Consider the following 7,569-nt stretch of genomic DNA (forward strand, 5'->3'; position numbering starts at 1 on the left):
AATATGATGATCATTCACCACGGCTAGAGATGTTAGTGTGTATAATGACATGGACTCAACCAATTCTGTCTAATAAAATTGTACTCATCAGTAGCAGCCTCTCTTGGGCTGGCCTTCCAGCTCAGTTTCTGCCATCCCCTGAAGCATATGACTCAGTGGTCTCCAGCGGTCTTGCTGCCCTGGCCAGAGTGGATTGGTCCAGAAGAGCACATTTGACTTGAGCTGGGTTGGTCAGTTTCTCTCCCTCAGAAATCAGTACTTGTGAACCATGGCACTGGGCAACCTTGTCTTTGAATGATACATGGTACTGATAGTTCCAGTGATGGGCCCCCTATCGGTAAAATGAGGTGTGAAAGCATTGAGCTAGATATTTGAAGCTAGATATTTTTGGTTTGAATCTTGGCTCTGATTTCTGGGTACATTTCCACCCTTGTGATCTTGAGCATGCAACTTAAGCTCTCTGACTTTGGTTTTCTCACTTGGAACATAGAAATTCAGTAAAGAAAAAAAATGTTACTTGAAACAACTGTCATAATGTTACTCCTGCTGGTTGTGAATTTCTCTCCAGGGTGAATAGATTTTGGCTAAAAAATATCGATGAAGGCCTTGGTTTTAAAAACATAGGTGTGAGGCAATGATGGGACATTCATAGCCCAAGAGAAAGAGAATTACTTTGTTCTGTGTAACAGGGGAAGGATTGTAATGTCTAGAAGGGGTAGGTTTAGGGAAGGAGGAGGGTCCTGGAGAGAAAGAGGGAAGAGAGAGCCAGATGGGGCAATCTGGGAATTCTGGAGATCGTTTTTCAAGTTTCCTTCTTTAATGCTGCTCTTACAGGACCCAGAAGCCAGAAGCCAGCAGGAACTGGCAAGCAGCTTCACTTTTGATTTATCCATCCTTTTCTCTCAAGAGCACCGCCAGGGATTCTGCTTTGGGCTTTTGCTTGAGCATCACGGTTCTTGAGCATCACAGTTCTTGGCAGCAGGCCACATTTAGCCCCTTTATCATAAAGAACTGAAGTTTAGACCTAAGGTGAGTTTCCTGTGTGGTTGGACCTCCAAACATTCCTGGTAAAAGAACATTCCAGACTCCATTGGGAGTCCTTCCTTCCAGGGAACAGGACTTATTCTACAATCTGTAACTCAAGGATTCTCAAGTTTCCACAGCAGCAGATGCATTCAGGGTCAAGACCCCTAAGGGATCCCTAAGTTCTACCCCACAGCAGCTGCCTTTATCCCCTGCTCCCTAATCCTCTGCCAGATAACTTCCTTAATTTTTCCCCAAACTCACAAAGCTAGAAAGAAATCTTTCAAATTCTTTCCCTTTCCCAGATGTCCATCTTCTTGCTCCAATCCTGAGAATGTGTTCTGGGCATATGGCATAACTGCCACCCAAGGTCTGCCTCCTGGATCACTCCCTGTTTCGTGACTTACTCCCTGTAATCCAGGGCACACCCTCAACTAATTTTCTGAGAAATGGTACTTGGGAGGTAAATCTTCTGGGTCCCTGAATATTTGAAGATGCCTTCATACACTGCAGGTATTTGATAGATACATTTGCTGAGTGTGAATTTTAGGATAAAAATTATTTCCCATCAGCCTTTGATGGCATTTTTTTCATTGTCCTCTGGCATTTAGTGATGCTGGTGGAAAGTTCCTGATGCCAGGTTGATGTTTTTCTTCTGTGGGCGAACTTTTGTTTCTCTCTTTCTGGAAGCTTCCTCCACAGAACAAAGGTCTGCAGCAAGTTAGATAGTAAATATTTTAGACATTGTGGATCATATGTTTTCTGTTGTAACTGCTTAATTATGTTTAGCATGAAAGCAAACACAGGTAATACCTAAACAAATGTGCATGGCTATGTGCCAATAAAACTTTATTTACAAAAACAAATGGTGATCAGATATGGAATATGAACTGTAGTTTGCTAACTTCTGCCTTTTAAGGTTAAAGGCATTCTTTTTATCTTTGACATTTTGGAATTTCCCAGCTGTCTATAGATTGTTCTTTTATTCACTGATTTTGCTTGAACACCTTGTGAGCCTTTCCATATTTATATTCTTTAGGTTTGATAAATGCCTTAGCTGTCTTAAAAATTTATTTTTCTCTCTCTATTTTCTGTGAGTCTCGCTAGTTATGCAATATCTGTTAGACTTCCTATGTTTCTTTATCATGCCTCTTGTTTTTTCTCTCCTCTTTTCTGTCCTTTTCTTTTTGTTATATTTTCTGAGTTGATGGATTTGACATTTTTTTGAAATAGCCCTTACATATTTTTAAAATATGTTGGCCCTATATTTTTAATTTCCAAGAGTTTCTTTTTGTTCTTTGATTGTTTTATAGAATGATTTTATTTTACAGTAGATGTAATATTTTCTGATTTTCCTCAAAGCTACTAATTAGAGTTTTAAAAAATATATTTTATTTTCTGAATTATTTCTAATCCCTTAAGGGTCAGTTTTCCTCTTTAATATTGTTAATTGATTGATCTTTTACACTAAAGCATTTTTTCTTGAGTAACTGGTGTTGGGGTTGACAATTTATCTTTAGAGAACTTGTATTTATCTTCAAAACAAGCTATATATATATAATGATTAAAGGAATAATATATTAGGAGACACTATTAATACATATGCATCAAATGAAGGAGCATCAAAATATATAAAATAACTATTAAGAAAACTAAAACAGATATTGACAGCAACACAATTATAGTAGGGAAATCAACACCCCACTTATATCAAGGGACGGAAAGAAAATTGACCAGGAAACAACAACTTTAAATGAGAAATTAGACCAGATGGACTTAGTAGACATTTATAGGACACTCCAAGCAAGTACACGTGGAGCATTATTGAGGATAGACTACATGTTGTCACAAACTCAGTGTCAAGATATTCAATAAGGGCCTCCCTGGTGGCACAACAGGTTGAGCACAGCACTGTGAAGCAGTCTTCAAGCTTTGCAGTGGTGGTTCGATTCCTGGCAGGCCAGGGAGATTCCCACATGGTGTGGCAGACCTCTCCTGTCACACCCGCTGCTCCCCTCAGCAGTATATTTCAGTCAGTCTGCCTGTTCTGCTCCCCACTCTGTCTCTGGTGAATCCTTTCACCTTCCTGCACTTCTGGCCTGTACCCCAGCTCTTGTATAAAAATAAATAAATATTAAAAAAAAATTCAAGAAGATTGAAATTATATCATATATCATCTCTGATCACAATGACATCAAAGTAGCAATCAGCCACAAAAAGAAAATAAGGAAAACCTCAAATATGTGGAGACTATTAGGTCATCAATGGCATTTCACTTTCCTTTTTACTTTCTTTCTTGGGGTAAGACAGCTGCCATGTCATGAGGACACTCAAGCAGCCTGCGGTGAAGTCTGGATGGTGAGGAATTGAGACCTCTAGCTTGCAACCATGTGAGGAAGTCATCTTGGAAGCAGATCCTCCAGCTCCATCAAGGCTTCAGATGATGCAGCCCTGGGTGACATCTTTCCTGTAATCTTGTGGGAGTCCCCAGCCAGAACCACTCAGCCAAACTATCTTGAATTTTTAATGTACAGAAATGAAAGGTAATATATACCTTTAAATATTTATTGCTCTGGATGGGTCAATTTTGGGGAAATGTCATGTCATAATAGATAACTAATAAACAGGCCTCCAGTATTTTACATAGGCGTATGTACCTGGCTGCGAAGTTTTAGCTCAATGCGGGGTGGGGGGGGTGTCAGTTTCAGTACATTGATAATCTACTCAGTCTTCCTGGCTTGAGCTCCATATCTCATTTCCATTTACATGTGGAATTTCTGAGTCTTGCCTACAGAGCTCTGGAGAGCAGACGCTTCCTGTGCTGTGGCCATTTCTCTGGATGCTGTCAGAGTGGTGTCCTGTTAGGCCACATCTATCCACTTTGCGGCTTCTAGAAATTTATTTCTATCTCTTGTCTTTTTGATGGCACTCCTTTTGTTTTCATTATCAGTGTGGATTTATACCATTTGTAGGTCTTTTACTTTGATTTAAATGCCATCTCAGTTGAGAGGGGAAATGAACCCCTATGATGAATCTATAGTATTTGATCTTATGTTTCAAGAATAGTCAAAGGTCTAAAACTGGAAACATTTCAAGAAGAAACATGCAGAAGTCAAGATGATAAGGCTTTTGGTTAATTTTCACATCACAAAGAGCTGACAAGCAAACCACGAATTATGTATTTTTCATCTCTAACCTCAGAGTTTATAGGTCTCAATAAAAGAGCTGGCCCTGATTACCTCAGAAATCAAGTCGATATGTAATTGTGGAGCATATTTTGCTTTTTATTTCATTCCCACAAGTCAAGTTCATCAGCTACTTCCATGTGGCAAAAATTTGATGAAGGCTAGGATCCTTAATGAACAAATAATTAGTTTTAAGAACATAAGTCGACTCAAAAGCACAACTAATGCCTTTTTAATTGCTTTTGCTCTCACATCTTTAGCAAACACATATCCACACATCTCATGGAATCACAGTTATCTGTACCTGCAACACTTGTGTTCTGGGGAACTGGAGGCCCCAGTCTTAGTCAGGGACACTGCAGGACAAAGGCCTGAGGCTTTTTGGTTAGTCATTTGCTAATCCTCAGGCTACCTCTAGAATTCTAGGTACAGGAAATCTGATCCATGGACTCTTGAAATAGTTATAAAAGTGGGGTCCCCTGGACAGAGTTTCAGAATACCAAGGACACACACAAAGACCCAGAGTTTTGAAGGGGCATACTTGTGGGCAGGGCATGGGTGATGAACACAGTGAGGGAGAATTAGAAATATCTTTGTTATTCCTTAGTTAAAAACAGAACCCTTTATTTCAGTTTCCAAATGGAGTTGCTGACTATATGGAAAAATATTCATTTTTATTTTTAGGTGTAAAGGTTTTGTTCTTGTGGGGTGATATGGACAGTGAGCAAATAATAAAAAAATTCTATAATTTGATAAGTATATAAAGTAAATGGATAGGGTACTGTGACAGAGAATAATGAAGGAGGTCTTTTTTGGGGAGTATGGTTGGGGGTCTGGAAATTGTACATGAAAGGATCAAGAATGTGTTCTAAGGGATGGGGTTATCGGGTAGGGGGAGGAACATCACTTTCTATCTTTCTAAATGATCTCAGTTTTTTCTTTTAAGAATATTACCTTTATAATGAAAATATTAAAAGATATTTCCATTTTGGAGGAGAAGAGAGAATATCTTGTACCCAAACCTGTTGTCTTCCTTATCTTACTTTTATTTGCTTACTCACTCGGGTAACAAACATTTCTAATGCACCTGTTTGATATCTGCCCTGGGCTGGACTATCAATGGGGAGACTGAAAAAACCAGTTTCTGGCCTTGAGAGTCTTGGAGTCCAGAGACGGGCCCAATAAATGCCTGGTCCAGAGTGGTTGTCCATAACTACTGGTGGAATGAATGGATGACTGGACCATCTTATACATAAAGGGACTACTTGTTCCCCTGCTCCTCCCACTTATCGTAATATGATAGTTCAGGCCTCATGTCAGTGCAAACAGCCACAAACACCTTGAAGACAACAACTTTTGTTTATCTTAATCACCCATGTGTCCTCAGAATCTAGAACTCAATAAATACTTGTTACCTAAATGAATGCATTCACACACCTCCACTGTAGGTCATTATAGGGTTAAGCTTATTCTCATGTGTTCCTGCTGAGACTTTGGGCCTGTCATTTTCAGTTCTATGATGAAGATAATAACATATATCCCATAGAGTTTACACAAGGATGGACTAAAATAAAGCCTTTAAATGCTCTGCTGTTATCTGGGACAGCATATAAATGAGAGTGATAGTCATTTAGTTTGTTTTCAGCTTTTCCCCTTCTGGTAAATAATATGTACCTACTTTTCCAATTATTTCCTTCAATCAGTTTGTATGCATGGAGCTGTTGGGTCAGAAAAGGCGTGTGTTTCAATTCTGATAGAGAGCAACATGCCGTACTTTGGAAAGTGGGTGCCATTTACAACCATACCAACACAGCATTATCATCTTTTCCAATCTGGTGAGTACCAATGACTTCATTTCATCCTGCTATTGTGCATGCCTTTGATCTTTAGAGGGGTTAAACATCTCTTCATCTGTATAACCTGGTGACAGCCAAGGTCCCGTGACCTAGCATGGGGGTGCTTAATCAGAGAAGTACAGACAAGTAGCCCAGAGTAATTAAAAAGGAATCAAGCTGTACCATGTCTCTCAAAGAATGTAAAAGGGGTTCTAATTAATAACTTCAAAAGACTCTTCTGGAAAGTTATTTTCTTTCTTCCCCAACTCTCTTATCCCTGCAGACAGAAGTGATTCTAGAGACCTGGAAGCAGGTAACATCTCCAGTTAATGAGCCATGTCTTGGCCACACTTAGCTCATTTTTTCATGCAGTGTCAGTTCATATCTTTGGTTTATTCCTACTGTGACCTTTGTATTTTTTTTTTTTTCTGGATTTACCCAAAGGACCTTACAAATCTGCTTGGAGTAGAACATGTATGAGCTTTCCTTGTAGCAGATGGATGACAGCTCCTTATCCTTGGGGTGCATCTTCCATTGAGGGATGTCAGCAATGCTGGGGGCTCTGAAAGAGTCTGAGATTTATAGTTCTTTCCCTTTCTGACTCTTCCCTACATCCAACCCAGCTCTCAGCACCGAGGGGTGTCTGTGTATGGATAGTAGTGGAGTTACCATGGAGACCTAAGCTACATTAAATCATGATAGTGAGTTGTGACCAGCATTTTAAAAAAATATAAAAGAGACTAGATAAGAATAGAAAATATCAGGATGCATCACAAATGCTAAGTATTTTTGATGAAACATGTCTTTATGCATATATGGGGTTGAACAGTTGATATATTTCTTACTTTAGGTGCCATAGAAATAAATGAAATCCAGCTAATCGAGGTTACTAGCATTAGGCTAACAGTTTGGGGGCTCTGATTACTTCAGTCATCTTTCTTGAGATGCCATACTTCCCTCTCTCTAGTCTTACGGCCATACAAGTAGCCTGTTTCAGCCAATCCCCTCTTTCTCCTTACCCAGAGCTGACCATGTCAGGAGACTTGTTGGGGTGACCACCATCAGCTGTCACAGCTCCAGCCCATGCAGGCACTTCCCCGGCCTCTGGTGGGATGCCACCGCCTGCTCATACCCTTTGCTCCAGATCCCTCTTGTTTTGAACTTAGAGATTCTCCTGGACTTCTGAGAAAACTTCCAATCTAGTTCTCAGATGGGCCCAATGTTTTCTTGTGTGAATCATGAGGCATTTATCCTTCTTTTTATTACTGATCACGTTCCCCCTTCTTCCATCCCCAGAGGAGGATAGTTGTCATTCACAGGTAGTCATTTATATTCGTGTCTAATGCCATCATTGTTCTGTGTTGTAAGGTTCTGCCATAGACTGAATATGCATTTCCCCGCAAAGTTCATAGTTTGAAACCTGATCACCAATGTGGTGGCACTGGGAAGGGTGCCTTTGGGAGGTGACTCGGTCATAAGGCAGAGTCCTCATGAATGGAGTTAGTGCCCTTCTAGGAGAGACCCTG

At 40.0% G+C, this 7,569-nt stretch overlaps 1 long non-coding RNA gene across 1 annotated transcript; it reads left to right on the forward strand.

Annotated features, from left to right (window-relative positions):
* Positions 1-842: 842 nt before the first annotated feature.
* On the forward strand, positions 843-6,038 carry LOC119232207 (uncharacterized). The gene is made up of 3 exons (XR_005122030.2): positions 843-1,029; positions 3,330-3,566; positions 5,912-6,038. It is a non-coding gene; the product is annotated as an uncharacterized LOC119232207 (long non-coding RNA).
* The last annotated feature ends 1,531 nt before the right edge of the window (positions 6,039-7,569 follow it).

The sequence above is a fragment of the Talpa occidentalis genome, unplaced genomic scaffold (genome assembly GCF_014898055.3).
Source record: "Talpa occidentalis isolate TD23 unplaced genomic scaffold, MPIMG_talOcc4v2.1 talOcc4.7, whole genome shotgun sequence".
NCBI classification, from domain to species: domain Eukaryota; kingdom Metazoa; phylum Chordata; class Mammalia; order Eulipotyphla; family Talpidae; genus Talpa; species Talpa occidentalis.